The 19,125-nt window shown below is 34.6% G+C and overlaps 1 protein-coding gene across 1 annotated transcript in view; it reads left to right on the top strand.

Moving 5' to 3' along the window:
* Positions 1 to 6,932: 6,932 nt before the first annotated feature.
* The window catches only part of LOC144436332 (protein SSUH2 homolog), an 80,312-nt gene continuing 68,119 nt past the window's right edge, over positions 6,933 to 19,125 (top strand). The window contains exon 1 of the mRNA XM_078125102.1: positions 6,933 to 7,061. The gene's annotated coding sequence lies outside the window, so the exon portion shown is untranslated. The remainder of the gene's footprint in view (positions 7,062 to 19,125) is intronic.

Raw genomic sequence — 19,125 nt, 5'->3', positions numbered from 1 at the left:
TGTCCATGCAGACATGAGACCATTTGTTTTTCAATGTACCAACGCGTGGTGTTCACACAAAAATAAATTGAAAACTGATGAAGAAAGATTAAAATATAATGACCGCGAGAAGATAATTTCCTAAGACATACCCTAAGGAAATCACGACACACGTACGCATGGGAAGTATTACATTACAAGAGGTGGCTCGGAACTCAGGATTAAGAAAAAGGGAAGAAACAAATATTGTATTTGCCCCTGCTATGTCTTCCTTGAGACTGGTTTCGTACATTGCCATTTAAACTGCCCGATATTCGTTGAAGATACTTCTGCTGTCATGGATTCAGACTCAATGTCTCTGGCGATATACAATAAACACAGACAAAAGACAAAATTCCTAATAACTTCGTTGCATGTATAGATGAATGGATGACAGATAATCTGTTTGATAGTACTCAAATCCCCGGATACTGACGAACAGATTTGAACGAATTAAGAATTTATAAGCTACACGTTATGTAAATTAGTTAGTTTACGTTACTAATTTGATCAGACAATCATCTTTATCAGAAAAGTATAATAATGACGTCACAATATTCAAATTAGATTAGGCAACCAGCTTTGTCAGCAAACCATGCTATTGACGGCACGATATTTTCGAATTACATTAGACAACCATTTTTATCAGCAAACTATGACAATGATGTCATAATGTTCAAATTAGATTAGATATTTAGAAGCAAATTTTAATCTACACAATATTAAATTAGACAACCATTATTTATTAGCAAACTGATAATGATATCACATTGACAATTGATTTGACATTAATCTTTATCAACAAACTATGATAATGACGTCACAATATTCAAATTAGATTTAGACAACCATTGCTATCAAAATAAAATATATGAATTGTGAACGCCTTATCTACTCATTAAATTCCTGTTTAGTTCAATTCCCGGTTTGAAAGACTTATCTTGACAGTAAGAAAAAAAATCGCATTTTTATTTTATCTTGTCTCCAACCATTTGATTGATACTTGGGTGACTGGGATACTATAAAAAGTGTAGATCAGATTACCATGGCAGCCTGAAGCTGATTTCATTTGGGAATATATATGAATATGTTAATGAAGGATCAAAGGCAACTATACATGTGTATTTGCATATAAGCAGTGTCTCTGAAAAACGAGGAAACAGATCCAAAACCCTTTTGACAATCGGTAAATTACTGCGGCTGCCACTGTAACCACAACCTGGCCTTTCCCCGCTATGGCCGTCTCGTGATCGCTCAGCAATACTATACTACTTGAGCACCAGTTAAGTGTTCAGTACTTTTTTCGCGCAAATTCCAATTTCAAGTACGGCAAGTTTTTTTTTTACAACAGTTACTGCAAAAAAATACACTACTTGTGCCATGCATGCAACACAATCTGTAAGCGAATGTCAGATCTCTTCTATGTGTTTCAATGTCGGCTGTAGATTCTATTAAGGCACTATACACGGACTGGTTTGTAATCTACTTCAGGCGGACGCCGTCTCGACCTGAAAGTACTGACAAACGTTTCGCTTCCTATAAATTCTGGTGATTTTGCGCAGAAAAATGGCATTCCTAAGCTTCTGAAACTCGTGTTAGAAAAAGAAACGACATATTACGTCTTTCATCCATAAAATTGCTCCAATTTTAATGAAATCATGTTGTCTTACCTGCGCAGTCCTGCCCACCCTCTGGGAAGTCTTGCTAGAGAGCTCTGAAACCGGCAGATAAAGTACACACGTCAACCACTTCGGACGTCCAACAACTCCCGAATAATTAATTTGAATGTTACGCGCTATTAAGCTTTACGCCCTCTAGTGGTGTGAACGTGTAAGATTTATAATCCGATTAACTTAAAACACGTCATATAGAAATTTCCGTTTTAGTGGCTGCTGGTGGTGTTAATCGTGTTAAGACTCTCAGAAGGTTGAGTAGGCTTGCATGTCATGAAACTTGATGTAAACCTTCCTGTTATAATAATATTACTGTCAACTACGTAAACATGCAAGAGTAGTATGGGACCACATTTGTACCCTGTTTTCTACTTTAAAATATATTGGAAAAAATAGTTTGATAGCGATATTAGTATTCACATGCATATTGTGTAGATGAACACGTGTTCTTATAAGTTGTATAAGAAATATAAGCTCCTGTCTAAAGGACAGGTAGACGCAGCTGTAAGTACGATAAAATATATACCTGTAAAAGACAGGTAGACTCCTTGATATTTATTGGGGAGTCCGTGCTACTGGTTAGTTTATGTAGTTTATAGGCGCCTATATTTCTCAGTGATTATTACCGACTTGACAATGTTCATCTACACTGTCACTGTCATAGTACGGTCTTGTATACCAAGCATGAGCCAGTTTCAACCCCCCCCCCCCCCCAAAAAAAAAAAAAAAAAAACAAAAAAAAAAAAAAAAAAAACATGGAACATATACTCTGGTCGTTCTTCCTCATTACAGCGCGCGTCTACGTCACTGGTTTTGCTTATCTTCGAAATGTGAATCAAAACGTTAAAAATTGCCATTGTTTTCCCCGATTTTCACTGATATTACTGACGCTGGTATAATTATGTTATTTTCCAATATTTTTTCTTCATTCAGCCGGAAAATACTGGTGACCTCACATGATATGGCGTAGTAGTCTGCAAGTCCTGGGTTCGATATTGATAATTTTAAAAGGCCAGCGAGTTTGTGTTTGTATTAAATCAATGCCTGTAACTTAGTATTTGGATCTAATTGGCTGACCAGAAGGCCACAGAATAGATGAGTGCACAACTGACAAACCTCAGGACCTAATAAGTCAACATCTCCAATCCACCACATTATCCCCAATATCTTGCCACGCTGTTCCCCTTTTACAATTGTAAGACCCGCTCGTCTCGTCACACCACAAGTAACAGTTAATTCGCTACGTCGTCTAGCGGCTATGATTTCACTGATATGTTATTATATTACTTTACAATGGTGTCAGTGGTGGGACGTGTTAGCAGTAGGATTTCGAACCGGTGGCAGCGGTGGGACCATACCAAAACCATAATGCGAAGTTAGATTTAAAAAATGAATCAAAGTAAAATGTAACCCTCACCTAATTTTAAATTGCTAAAATATGGCCCTCCTTTAGAATCGATTTGTAAAAAGTGACCCCCACCTAATTCCCCCCTCCCCCCCGCTTTCCCCTTTGTAATTCCTGAAGGCTCCACAATATTGAGAATCATTGTACATTTTTTTAGTTCACCAACATATCAACAAATTGAAAACTCTCACTTAATTGATACATACATACATACATACATACATACATACATACATAGATACATACATATTTGGTGTTATTTGCTTTTATGTCTTTAAAAAAGCGAACGTAATGTAAGAGAGCAGAATTCGAACAAATTGTGTTCAATGGCATAAAAGTTAATCATAGCTTAATCAATCACAGCACGTCTAAGATAATGATGGCGCCACCAACGGACATACGACAAGTATACAGCTTTAATACTGTCGTATAAAATGTCGGTGTTCCTTCTATTTCAGCTCATAGTAGTAATAAGTTCAATTTTGCGGGTGAAACTCGTCTATTGAAATGACAGACAGACAGACAGACAGACAGACAGACAGACAGACAGACAGACAGACAGACAGACAGACAGACAGACAGACAGACAGACAGACAGACAGACACATACGCACAAACACACTAGCTCATACTTTTAAATGAATTATTCTTACAGAACGTTCTCACCAGGTACTGTACAAATAGGAGCTCAGGTGAGAAAATGCTAGCGACGTGTGTGTGTGTGTGTGTGTGTGTGTGTGTGTGTGTGTGTGTGTGTGTGAAACTTATTGGCTACGTGATGAAGACTATAAATGATACAATATATGACTGAACAATTCTCTAGATTCGCGTGGACTTTTGCGAGGTATAGTATTCTGGGAATTTTGATGCATTTACTACGCACTATATCATTATGAGTATATCGACCCAGTATTGTTTATCAGCACATTACACTGACTGATAAGAAGTACCTAAAGCCAAGTTTTTTTATGACGTACAGGATGGCAGGGGACCACAAGGAATGGAGAAACAGGAAATGGCAAATACACAAGACGTCACAGGTGTAACTTGAGCTGTAAAAGTAAAAATAAAAAATGCAACACATCTATAATTCAACCTAAGATATTTTTAGAATATATACAAATTGAAATTACGGATGGCTGGTTGTGGCTAACAAATAAACTAGTCAGTGTTCAGATGTAAAATTTAAGTATTTTTGTCTTGTGTCGAAGCGCAGACTTGCTACTGCACATAGATACGTAAAGACAACACAGAAATCACATTTATTAAACTTTTGCCATTTTTTGAGTTAGAAACACGGACTTCGTCTATGTTGTTTCATGTTGATTTTTCAAGAAGAGAGCCGTGATAAAATAAATTAAAAATCCAAAATAAATACCCAATTCTCAATCCATATAGCCACTTCAGCATATGTTGCACTTGCAATCCAAGATCTAGAGTTCAGAATTTCTCCATACAAGACTCCAACAGTATATTTGCATATTTAATATTACATGTAAATTGGAGATCTCTCTCAGACAATGATCTTGCAGTGCAGTGTTCTCAAATTGCTTACATTCACATTGTCCTTTATATAACGACTTTATTTTCTGCAAAAATCGATCTAATATGCTAATTCTCTGCTAATTAATTTACATTTTAACGTAGACTACTCAGTCACCTGGTAGTATAACATGATAATTCACTACCAACTAGTGTACATACAAATTAAACACTTGCTGATTTACAGAAGGTACGTAAACATGTTTTGACCAGGGGTCAATCCTAAGTCAGTGTCCAGGTCAACATACTTTTACTAAAAAAGTCACCACTTATGAAATGCGACAAAAAGAGGGGAACATAGGGAGCCCTGTCCACAATTTAGATAAAGCATGATCAGAAACGAGTCGTGTAGACAGACGTATCACTTGGGCCATATATAGAATACCATTTTGCTATCAGACGCCATACGGATGATGTATTTTTGTGTTTGCGTATAATCAACTCTAACGTGTTTTGCCTACATATTTCTCCAGGATGATCGCAACAATGCCAGCAACATTACACACATATAGTTCTTGAGTTGTTTTTCTGCCAATAATGTGTGTTTATGTTCTCTATTCACCCACTCCGATCATAATGCAGGAAGACCGCACTGAGATTACGACTCTCTCCGTCTAAACTATAGAAAAATAATGACATATATTGTGATTAGTGTAGTGTAGTAAATTGAAATTTATAATGACACGCTTGTAATATTCAAACTGTAATTACAAAGGACTGCACATGCATATTATTACACAAACATTGAAGGATAGAGTGGTGGGGGGGGGGGGGCTGCTTTTTACTACCTTCGGATTTGAGAAAGGGTATCATTATTTTTCTCTCCCTCCCTCGAGCTCTCTCCTACGGTGGCTGACTATGACACAAAGGCGTGCTCTCTCAAAATGAGGGATTCCCGGCCCATCAATTAATACTCTCCCCTGCCGATGGCATCGCCTATTATACATTAGATGCACTGACTCGGAATGGTTCATACAGTCATGATACTTTTTAAAAATTGTTGAACTTTTGAACCCTATTCTGTACACACATTATTCGCTATTGTATGGTGGTTTTGTCTTGTATAGGCCAAATTTAGAGTCTCAAGGCTACTCCTTGAGTCGGGGTGTCTATCTTTCGAGATAAAGTATTGCATTCTGAAGCATATCACGAATCACAATGCAAGTGCCTGTTGCCTAGAGCTAAATTGCGCGCCAATCTCTGCAATATATCACCCGGGGAGTATCTTCCTGTATGTTCCATATACAATACACTCCGCCCTCACAGTTCTGCTTCGTATTAAAAAGTTCAAGACATTTTGAAAAAAAAACAATTCTTTTAAAATGTAACTGTCGTTGAGTGCAAGACTCATAATGGTGTGTATTTTTTAAAACAAAAACTACTGACATTTATATATTCAACTCTTGATTGTAAAGATGCCCAGTTACACTTGACATGTGTTCAGCCATTTTGAGGATTTTCTGCAAGGGTTTATGGGACATTTAACATCTAATAATGACGCTATTTTTACCCTAATCTCGCTGTCTTCTTAACTCTTTATACATGTATTTGTCAAGCCAAAGAAATGAGGGTATTCGCGTTAGGTCATTACGAGATATTTTCCCATAAACCCTTGCAGGAAATCCCTAAAATGATAGAACACATGTCAAGTGCAGTATGACTTCTTTACAAGATTTCAAAGATAAGTAAATTGCTAATAAGGTACTATTTTATCGTCCATAATCCAAAATCATATGTAAGTTGCAGTAGTATAAGTGTACTCAAAAAGGATAAACGTCTGCCTGGTCTTTTACTATGACCTTAGATTCAATTTATGATGAAGTGAGAAAATGTGACTTTTGTCGACTTGCTTGAGAATGAACTGTACTTCGTGGTTAATGGACCAAGGGAAAAAACCTCTTATTTGCAAAGAGATAAAACGTACTTCATACATTTATACGTTGTTTGTTATATAAAGCCCTTAGTACTAGCAGTTGATATAAATCATATTTGTTAAATTTTACGTGGTACACTGGTTAAACAGGACAATATAGTTTCTATCGTCTTTTCTGGAAAATGTGTTCGTATTAACAACTATATTAGGAAATGTTCATTTTTGTTCATAAGGACGAGAACAAGAAATAATGCCATCCTATTATTCATAGAAAAACGTTTTTCTCCCTATTGCTTGCATACACCATTCCCGTCGTTGGTGGCGCTGTTATTGTTCACGAAAAGACTGTATAAAGTGATGGGAACCTAGGGAGCAATTTATCTGATTCTATTCTGCTAGGCAGTCAAAAGGCTTATCCTCATGCATGCCTGATGTCAATGTTGATGAATACGTTGCCTCGATACAGAATCAGTGAAGCCAGAAGATGTAACACGCCTGTACATTTGCTGTGACACGGAACTTTGGTCATTTCTCTGTACTACCGTAAAAAGTAAGTGATTTCATTTAGTCATTTAAAATATTGATTGCAAGGTGTACGCGGCGTGGGTGAACATGGGAATGATATTGAATCAATCATTGAAATTAAATTAATCAATCGTTGACTCGATCAATCAAATCAATCAATGTTTGGATGATAATTGATCTGCCGTTTTGTGTATCATCGGTTCTCACTCCGAAGTTCGTATTTCACAGCTAATCCACGTGCCGATGTTGATGATCAGTTTCTAGAAAAACTACGTCGTGATCGTTCTCGGCCTACACATGGTATTTGATTGTTGCGTACGTTGTCGCGTATGGCTGTTTTGATGCAACGGGACAGTCGTGTCCCGGAGTCATGTTTGTTCCTAGATCTAACTCTCTTCCGTATATTAAAAGCTGAGTACTTCGCAGCTGAAGTGAAAGGGCGTCGTTCGTTCTTTTCTACAGTCAGCTAACAGTACTGGACACCACGAGGAATGGATGAAATACAATACATGAATTAGTCGCATATATGAACTTTTTTTTTCATTTATACAATAATGTTTTCATGTATTGAAGTCATTATTATTTTAAAATTGCAGTTGATGTCCTCTCTCCTCACATAACATAAGTTATGTCCCTTTTTAATTCTTTGAAAAAATGGAGATATAAGTTGAAAAGAAAGCACAACAAAGGCAAACCAAGATAGTAATAACAGTATTATCCTCAATACCATTTTAGCGTACAATGGCACAAGACAGTCTGTAACCGAGACAAAATTTCCAATGGGAGTCAGTTTACAAGACATGTAAACACAAAGTGAACAATATTGATTGCCCACAACAAATCAGGCACAACTCAAATGTACTTGAACTTTTTTGATGAGACAACCAAAAATATTATATATTAACTAAAAATTGTTAAAATACCAATAATTAGAAATTGCCCATGTCAATTATAGGCATATTTTATCTGTAAGGAATATTATTAAACAAAATTAAAATAGTGATTGAGTTGGGGTGTCCGACACTGATTTTAGGATATAGACCCAAAAATCAATTTGACTGATATTTTGTACCCTACTATGTCCCCGTACTACACAACTGCTCCACACTGTTTATTCATTGGTGATTCAATATTGTTCAGGGTGACTTACATAAGTAACTCGTTATTCTTAACAAAACAGTTTCACAAAACATTCCTGTCACAGCTAGTGCAGCTTTAACACTAGAGTGTGTCTGTTTTGTTGCGGGCTTATTTTAGGAAGTCAGTGGGGTTTTTTTCCAGTCAGTATGTCATAAACCTCAGGACACAGTTTACTGTACATCAATTATCATTATAAAGGCTTGTATTGATAACCACCTCAGAACAGTTACTGAGTATTAAGGGTCTTTAAAGCCCCATTTACTGCCTTAGTACCCCATGTAAAATTCATGTTGAATTCATGGTAAATTCACTATCATGTAAGAATAAACACAGTGCTGTAGGAGTTTGAGTCTAGCATTTATTTATTTATAATTAAATGGTTTATATACAAAAAAGTATATCAGAAATTTACAACATGAAGAAACTGAAATACTAAGTTTTCGATTGGAATTTATCTTTCCCTGTTTTCGGTGGTGTGGTTTTTTTCGCTAAAATGAAATCCATTTAAAATACTTGTTATTCATAGACAGGGATACCATCTATTCTTAAATCAGTGACAATTAGGTCCAGGTAATGCAGCCAATTTCTCTTTTCAGTGAAAATAAAATCCCTTGAAAATAAAATATTTGACAGTATGAGAACTAACTCTTACCTTGTGCTACATGATTCAACACTTTTCATAGTTTGAATAACTTGGGTAATTTAATACTTCAACTTATGAAATAAATATGACCATAAAAGATCAAAAAGTAAAAAATAAGTACATGTAAACACTTGCTATGATAGCATTGGGGTGTTGAAAAAAACACTGCAGCAACATTTTAGATCGTAAAAAATTAGCAATCACTTTAATAAAGTATTGCAGTATTGAAAAAAATAGACACTGAAGTAACATTTTACTGTTTAGATAGTAAAAATTGAGTAAACACTTTCTGTTAAGTGTAATGCAGTATTGAAAAAACACATTGAAACAGCATTTTACTTTTTAGATAGTAAAAAATTGGTAAATGCTTCCTGTTAGAGTATTAATTGCTACTATCGAAAAAAACACACTTAAGCAACATTTTACTGTTTAGATAGTAAAAATTTAGTAAACACTTTCTGTTAGTGTAATGCAGTATTGAAAAAACACACTGAAACAACATTTTACTGTTTAGATAGTAAAAATTTAGTAAACACTTTCTGTTAGAGTATTGCTACTATTGAAAAAAAAAACAGACACTGAGTCAACATTTGAGATCGTAAATATTTAGTGAATGCTTCCTGTTAATGTACATGTAATGCAGTATTGAAAACACAGACACTGAGAGTGAAACAAGTTAAATAGTGACGATGAGTATAGACTAGTGAGTTGTTGTTTGTTGATCGCTTCAGTCTGTCATGTTCTTCTATAACTCATTGCTTGTCTACAGGACACACTACACCTACACCATTCAGATGGCATACATGTGTTCAGTGTATGTTTAATTTATTAGAAGTCATGTGTGTATGAATACATTGTAGCATTTGACCTAGCACTGACTGTTTACTTACCTAAATGTGTTTTTAACGCATTAGCTCAATACGGGAGGAAAATAGTGTGAATATTGATGTCAATCTCCAGTTTAGAGAGGAAATTACATAGTAAGGCAAGCTATTCAAGTCAATAATAACCCCAGGTGTCATGCTTTTGTGTGGATGAATAGGCACAGTGTATGAGTGACAACGGTATCGCTGTGTCTGATAACAAGTCATACTGATAACGCATTTTACAACAAGTCACGCACAAAAAAATTTCATTTTGTTTCCGATATTTGTGTCGTAATTTCATATGTCTTACATGGTACTGTGTTTGAGTGACAAGTGTATCTGTACAAAATAAGTCATACTGATAACACATTCTATAAGTCACACAAATTTTTTTTTCTATTTTGTTAATATTTGCGTCGTAATTTTGTGGTGTCAAATCATACTGTGTTTGGGTGACAAGAATATCTCTGTCAGAAAATAAGTCATACTGATAACATGTTTTACAACAACTAACACAAAATAAACCTGATTTTATTGCCAACCATAAACATCAATAATAGCATGTTGTAGTTTTGTATCTTTCGCAAGGCGTTACAAATGTTTGCGTGAATGTCAGAAAATCAAGTCGTATTGGTAACACATTTTACAACAAGTCACACACAAAACCAATCTGATTTTGTTGCCAACGTTAACTTCATAATAGCTTTTTGTAGTTTTATACATCTCAAAAGGTGTTCTGTTGAAGAACAAGTGTATGTCAGTGTCAAAAAATCGCTTGTACTGATAACACATTTTGTCGCATACAAAACAAATTTGACTTTGTTGCCAGCGTTCACATCATGATAACTTTTTATAGTTGTATATACATCTCAAAAGGTGTTGTGTTTGAGTGACAAGTGTGCATGTGTTTGAAAATCAGTTGTCATGATCACTTTTTCCAACAAATGTCTGAGAAAACGAATCTTCGTTTGTACCAAGTTTGCCACTTAGAGTGATTGGCTCAGAGTGCATTGTAGGAACTGATAACATAACAAACATACTTTGTTTTGCACCCAAAAAAGTCGCTTTGCATTTGTGAAAAAACATTTATAGGCTTTACATTATTATCACCCTATGTTTTCCTTCATTCAGCCAGGAAAATACGAGTAACCTAAGGGGCCTTGTTGCTTCATGTCAAAGACAAGGAATATTGTAAAATGATTGAAGAATAAAGAAAATTTTACCTATGCTAGGTTGATTTAAGTAAAAGGATGATTGCACAATGTCACTCAAGCTGAATAAACGAACTGTGTTCATATTGGGGGAGGGGGGATGGCGTCAATACGATTGCTGAACTTCATTTTTGTACTTCTAACCAAATTTCAAAAACTTTCACACCTTCAATTGATAACAGGTTCTGTATTTACTACTAAGATATTGATAAGATGATTAAAATTTACTGATAATGTGATATATGTAGTGCTGGGTTTTGTATTTTAATGTGTTTACCTTCATGTTGCATCAATCTTTAGTGGTGATGGCTACAATTTTCATCATAGTTACATTGTTTTTTTCAGAGCTTTTTGTTCATTGTTCACTTCAGATATTTGTTTAGAATAGACAAATAAGTTGCATAATTATAAAAATGTTTTTTTAGAGCTTTTTGTTCATTGTTCACTTCAGATGTTTAATAGTTTAGAATAGACAAAATAATTTGCATAATTGTAAAAAAAAATGTTTTTTTCAGAGCTTTTTGTTCATTGTTCACTTCAGATGCTAGTTTAGAATAGACAAATAATTTGCATGATTGTAAAAAAATGTTTTTCAGAGCTTTTTGTTCATTGTTCACTTCAGATGCTAATTTAGAATAGACAAATAATTTGCATGATTGTATTGTTAAGTAAAGATGACTGACTTTTTAAAAAATAATATAAGGGAACCTTGTAAGTTTCTAAACCACTCTAGGCAATCCAGACTTGGGCCCCAAAAATGATAATTCACGACTGTTCAAAAATACTACAATCACTACAAAAACTACAAATTTCACATTGTTGATAAAAAGTGAAACCGTGTTCCACCCTCTAACTATTAGTGAATGTTATGTGCCACTGTTTATGAAACAAAAAAGTGTTCTTCAATTTCAATTCCATTGTATATTTTCCAAAATTATTATTTCAACAATAATTGTTTTTAGAGTTTTGACACATTTTTGATCCATTTGAACTCTACTTAGAACTCTCTTTGATCCATTTGAACTCTACAAATCATGAGGAATGGATAAGTGCAGAATTAATTCTGGTGTAGAGCTGCAGACTACACTAAACATGTGAATCATGTCTCTGTTCTCTGATATATTCCTGATAGTTAAAGGAATTTTGAAGAGAGAGAGTTTTCAAGTTGTCAAGTGGGGAAACATGCAGACTGTAAATTTGTCTGTGTGTGTTTGTTTTTATAAAATAGTCAAAATGTGTTAAATAATTACATGTACAGTGTGCTAGATCTTGAATGGCTTGGTCATATGCCTCATATGATCAATTTGCCAGTTGTCACACTCACAGTGTGTCACTTTAAAGCCCAATTGATCAAAAGTAAAGATCAGTAGAGCTATAGCTATGATAAGTGTCTGTCCATCTGTGTGTGTGTGTGTGTGTGTGTGTGTGTGTGACATACATTCACAAAACACTAACCCAGTAATGATTAAGTGTCTGTCTGATGTGTATGTGTGTATATGTTGTGATGATGTATGTGAATGGTAGTAAGTCTCAAAACCAGTGTATTTCTTAAGTAACAGAAGGGGGAAAGGGGTAAAAGTGGCAGTGTTTCCGATAGAATCTATTAACATTTGTTTGATAACTCAAATAAAATGACACGGGAACCCCAGTAGATGTTACCTACTTTTAATACTGCCCTTAGCAAATATCCTTAATGTGCAGCAGGCAAACAAACAGACAGACAGATAGACAGACAAACAAGCAGACACACAGACAGACACACAGACAGACAATGATACACAGTGATACCATCACTGTCTGTCTGTCTGTCTGTCTTTCTTTCTAGACTGTCTGTGAGACTGTATGAATAACATATACAGATGTCTGAATCTCAAAAACTGCTTTGTTTTGTTGAAAATGTTGGTACATCTATGTGAAATTGGTCAATGTTGTGACTGAACTTTTCTGCTAAAAGATTACATCATTTACCTGATTATGTTAATTAAAAATGTAAAGTTAAAAGTTCCTCATCTACTTGACATAGTATTACAATTAGTTATAAGTAGCTTTTCCACATTTTAAATCAAATATTCAAGAAATGCATTAAATGGGCTATCTCTGTAAAGTAACCCATAGACTTGGCTATCTGGCTTGGATCAGCGTACCAACTCGATATTGGTAAACAACATTGTCTACTACTAGTACTAGTTAATACCCATGTAGTCATGTGTCAGTGTTCTCAAAAACGACTTTTTCAAGACGGATAGCCAAGTGTCTGAGCTACTGATCATAAAATTTGAAACAGCACTTTTTATGAGATGATATTTGTCAGTATTAATACAGATATAAATCATATTGGCAGGATGTTATTGCGAATGTTATCCTCTGTGGTATTTATATGCATTAGGTCAAAACCCAAAACTGAAAATCGGTTGATCGAAAATAAGAGTGATGTGTAGAATTATATCCTCAGGGTCTTACAGTTCAGCAAAAGAATCCTGTGAATATGTAAAGATCTGTGATTTTGTGGACAGCAGTGTATGTAGGTGAATTCTCCAGAGTCACCAGGGTTTTCGACTTTAAGCATGTGTACAAAAGCAGTTGGGAATTTCCGAACAAGCTCTGTCATCAATGTACTTTTGCAGGAAATATAAAAAAATGGTTGTTTGCCAGGATTCTCAATGAAAACATGGTGTAGGGCAACGTGGACATTTACACAGCTTCTGCTAAGGCCCCCCAAAAAATTGTTTGGTTCCGATAACCTGACCCAACCTAGCTTTTTACTGTCAACCTAAACTTGTTTCAGATAATTCAAAAAAATTATCAAGAAATTGAAAGAATTTCTGAAGTCGCGTGAGAAATTATGAGATTTAAGTCTCTGTTGACCTCTGTAAATATAAAGAGAACATCTGAACAGATCCTCAAACAAGATAAATAATAAATAAATAAATAAATATTAAATAAATCCTACCTACCCATCCTATTTTGAAATTGGGAGTTATCAGAACCATGTAATTTTTGTGTGTGTTAATGCAACGAAAAAAAAATATTGTGTGCTTAAACCTGCACTAACTGCAACTGAACATTTTTTTTTCAAACTCAAATTTGTTGGATATGATGACTTTAATAATGATAATAATGATAATAATCTTTATTCGTCCAAATAAATTCAGAAATTTGTTGAATGGTCGCTACAAGAGCAGCGCCCAATATCATACACCCTGAACAGTTATGAATAAGTAGCTGTTGCACATAATATGGTAGAATAAATCTAATCATATTGATTTTTCGGTCCACGCTCAAAAATCAATGATCCAAATGCAGTCCTGATTTCAACCTGTTACTGTACTTCTTCTGGATACAATCAACCCCTAATTAACATGTACAATGTCTAATTATTGGTATTTTAACAATTTTCAGCATATATATTATATTGTTGGCTGTCTGATTGAAAAAGTAATATTCCAGTTATAGCAAGTGCAGGTTTATTCAAGAGGCCCGCGATTTGTAACAATGGTTAATTTTGCCGAAATTCCCATTCTTCCTATAGGAAACTGTGAAATGTTAGTGGCCAAAAATGCTGACGATTTGTCTTAATATCTCGTTGGATTTCACTGCGAACATGATGTATGACCTGCTAAGCTACCTTTCCAAAATAAACCTTGACCAAGAGTATACACCATCAGCATATACAATCTCTCACATTGAGTAGTAAAATTTATTGATGTATTTAAGTAACGTAGGATCTAGGAATTAGCAAAGTACCATTGAGCTTTTGAAATGCGTCTTTCTGCTCAGTCAAGTGATTAGAAGGATTAACATTCAGAAAGATGATATCTGCCCAACAAATTAAATATTGCGAGTAGGGATTACCAATTGATGTGGGTCAACATTTCCTAAATTATCCACTCTATGTAAGAATGAAATGGATGGCTTCATCAGCTTGTATGTAACTCATACGTCACTAAAAGAAGATTTGGGTCAGATTCATTTCAAATTTATGTGAAATATCTGGTAAAAACAAGTTTGTTTGTGAGATATTGCTGTAATGCCATCGAAAAAAAATGATGCAATAGTTTTGATTCAATTGAAGTATAAGACTGACAAACAGCTTAAGTGTCAGACAGACCATGTTTCGACCCTCATCAAACTTGGTGTTTACCAGACGTTATCAAGAAGCCATACGTAATCTGGAGCTCGAAGCTACAATAAATCAGCAAGTTGTTGATTAATTTGTGGCATGTTTTCTAATTTCTTCTTGTTTTGATTCTCAAAACTAGCCGACCGCTAACCGACAGTGTTTGCATTAGTTTGATTATTATTAGAACCTTTCTGTCGGATTCTTCAAAACACTCCATTCATCAACAAGACGGCATCCCCCTGGGTCAGTATTCACAAGCAATAACATGTACGGCCTATCACAGAAAATCCTGCACGTTTAAAAACTGGTTTAGAAGTAATTTCTGTGGCATCTGGCACAATTACAAACACTAAAAACACACGATTTGGTGTATTTTGCCTTATTATTGACCACTGCAAAAACCAATGGTGTACTAGATGCATCCTGTTGTGATGTCGAACAATCTAAAAATAATATTTTTGGTTTAAACAGGTTCAACATTTTTTGTCTGAGGTATAATATCTTCTTCCATATCGATTGTAGAGTTTGATGATTCTGTATCTCAATATGCTTTAGGGATGATTGCACAATGTCACACAAGCTCAACAAGCAAACTTTGTTCATGGGGGGGGGGGGGTCAATGCGATTGCAGAACTACATTTTAGCACTTCTAACCAAATTTCGACAGAAAACTTTCACTCCTTCAATGATAACAACTTTTGTATTTAATACTGAGATGTTGATAAGTTGATTAAAATGTACTTCTAATGTTAGATACGTGTACATGGTGCTGGGTTTCTGGTAGTATTTTAATGTGTTTGCAATCATGTTTGTACATTACATCAATCGTAGTGGTGTGACTGCTACAATTTTCATCATAATTTACATCATATATAAATGTTTGATGTCGCACTTGTGAACGGAGGGGGTTTTGACCTAAACGAATGATGTTGTTTGTTTGTTGAGCTTGTGCGACATTGTGCGACCGTCCCTTAGAAAAAACAAGGAAAGACAGTTTAGTTTACATATATGCAGTTCTCTGAAAATAACCAAACATTTCAAGTAGTGTGGCTTGAAAATGTCTTTCGGCAGACATGCATACATGTAGATAGACAAGCATGTATTTCAAGTTAAGTTAATATTTCATACTTTATTGTAAGTACATCTGATTGTCTCAATATTTTCATCCCCTGAAGCATCAATAGGATGATCTATTATACAGGTAGTTAAAACAGATGTCCTCACCTGTTATAACAACCCAAGTCATTTTGAGTACTACAAATCATACTTAAATCAACACGTTATGAATTCAAGATTTAGTTGAACAATCTGAATACTTAATACTAAAATAAATATGACTCTGTTCAAAATAGTCCATACACCAGAATTTTTATAGAATTTTTAACATGTGAAAATTAAAAATGGGAATTTGCCGTCTAGTCTGCTGTTTTTTAATCAATTAATTTTTGCCCAGACCAAACCTTTATTGGAGAAAGCTAATCCTTGTCATCAGTACCTGTCTACAAATTGTTGATGATGATACCATATGTGGCTTGATGTTGTATGAACAGTTGAGACCATAATTTTAATCATTTTTGAGAAATTACATGGTTTAGACATGGTTTGATTGCTAGATGATCATACATGCATGTATGCTTTGAACTACATTGTATAAAGTAGTCAAAAAGGATCATGAAAAAATAAATTCTGGTTTCACGGTTAAAACCGGTGACATCCAACCCCACATGAAGTATTTGCCAAGGAACGCTTGGACAAGCCAGACTACTGCCATCAACTAATCAAAAATGAAAGCAGATTGAAGTGAAAAATGTTAATTGAAATGAAAATATTCTGAACGATAGTAATTTTCATATTTGAAGATAGAAAAACTCAATGTGTATTTGGAGTGTGTTTACAGGTTAGCATGGGAAAATAAACAATATGTTATATGACATTTCAGTAATTACTTCAGTCAAATACTACTCTTGGTATACCATCTATGTTTTCCCCAAAGTTAAAGAAGAATTAAAAAATAAGTGCAACAGTCAGATTTTATTTAATTAAATAGAATTATATCACCAAGGTGTGTCATAAAAATAACTATCATCCGATTTCTCAGTCACCACCATAACTTCTGCTGCGTGCACTACACATAACTAAATGAGAGTATTAAGTCAACCTTCTTGTTCTATTTTGACCCTCTAGCATAATATGTTATTACAGGTACTGAGAATTAACAAATGATTTATTAGTAGTAACTTACGAAAGATGAGTTTCAAAAAAATGAATTATGACATACTGACGTCATCATTGAAAAAATGAATCTAACATCAGTAGGTTGTCGACAAAAGCAAATTTATGTGTTGTGTCGTGTCGATTGATTGATTTGAAATTTTGAACAAGCTGTTACCAAACTACATACAGTTCCATTTCCTTTATGATCTGGTAATGATATCATTATTGATTGTGTGTTATTTGAGCTATGAAATTGGATTGTGACTCACAGTACCCAATTTATTAATACAGCTGCAGTTACTAGAGATCATTGACTCATGATGGCACTGGTAAGCCATATTTGAGGTTGGAACAATTACTGTGAACATATTTAACTTGGCACATGAAAACTTTAGCTTGATGTCATTTTATGCTGTTATTTACGGCAAACTATATATTTGTTTCTCATCATAACCTCTTAAAACTGATGGATTGGTTTTTGCCATATTTCTCGGAAATTTCAATAGATTGGTGCAGTAGTCTTTGAGATATCATGTCCACAGACACAGACACCGACACACAGACACATACACACACACACACACACACACACACACACACATACATACATACATACATACATGGACAGATAGATACAGCCAGAGAGCCATTTCATTACCCTTCCTTTAATAAAGGCCCACTTTGAAAAAGGATGAAACATTAGGTGTGATAAACAGTTGTCTGACAAACCTATAAAAAACATTGGTCCAGAACGAAAGAATAATCATATGTCATCCTCATGGCTTCACTGATAAGATAACACTAATGCAAGAACGCGAGATTGAAACCTTGGCCTTTAGTAAAAGAGGGACACCCTTGGGCTAGTGTAAATATGATGTAGCATACTGCAGCAAGGCTCTGATAATAAATCGTAATATTCAAACATCAAATTTTAAAAAAAATATATAATAATCGCTGTAATAAAAAATATAAGAGTAGACAGTCCTGGGTAGGAAAAAGTGAAAAGGAACTTCAACTCGTAACTGTTCAATATACTTAAAAGAATGCCGGAAATCCACTAAAATGCCTACAGCGATGAAAGTAATAAATCAGTTAATGTCGCAAGTAGAATTGATTTATTTGAAAAGTTTTAAGAAAAGTTCAAACAACAGTAAATCTTCTGAAGTCAAGTAACTAATTTAACTGTATTCAAAGTTATTTACTTGGTGGGAAAATTCTCTAGTTCATTCAAGCAGACAACAAAAAGTATATTCTAAACTGAAAATTGTTAAAATATCAATAATTGGACATTGTAGATTATAGGTTTGATTTCATTCATGTGTGTAAGTAAGTACAGGAAGCGATTGAAATCGTGATCACACAGAGGGCACTGATTTTAGCATTAGAAAAATCAATTTGTTTTGATTTATTGTCCCCTAATGTGTACAGCACAACTATGTTTACCCAAAAGGATGCCTTAAGTCTGTCTTTTCAAAAACATGATTCCAAAGTTAAGTGTATCTAATACATGTAGGTAGATCACTTCATAGACGTGTGCTACGTGTGTCCAGTGCTTGTAATTGACAACACAAGTACGTCAGAAAGCCATGAGATATCATATACGTGTACTTCCATTAGTGTAATGTTTTTTGTGTCAAATTCACTTTCACCTAGCTATGACCGTCATCGTAATACTCTGACCTTTTAGTTGATGTAGTAGCTTTTGATATTAATCTTCATATTTTCAATTTCCATCAGAGGTTGATGTAAATTTGAACTTCATCATTACATTGATTTAGTCAATGCAAACCCAAATTTCTATGATGAAAGTACAATCTACATATGAAGTCTTACAGAATTGTCATGATTTAATAAAGAACATTCATTTTGCAAATGAAATTTTTTTTGGAAAATCA

Source organism: Glandiceps talaboti, chromosome 6 (assembly GCF_964340395.1).
Source record: "Glandiceps talaboti chromosome 6, keGlaTala1.1, whole genome shotgun sequence".
In the NCBI taxonomy this organism is placed as follows: Eukaryota; Metazoa; Hemichordata; class Enteropneusta; family Spengelidae; genus Glandiceps; species Glandiceps talaboti.
The sequence above is the reverse complement of the archived record's forward strand: the minus strand, read 5'-3'. Positions and strand labels throughout refer to the sequence as shown.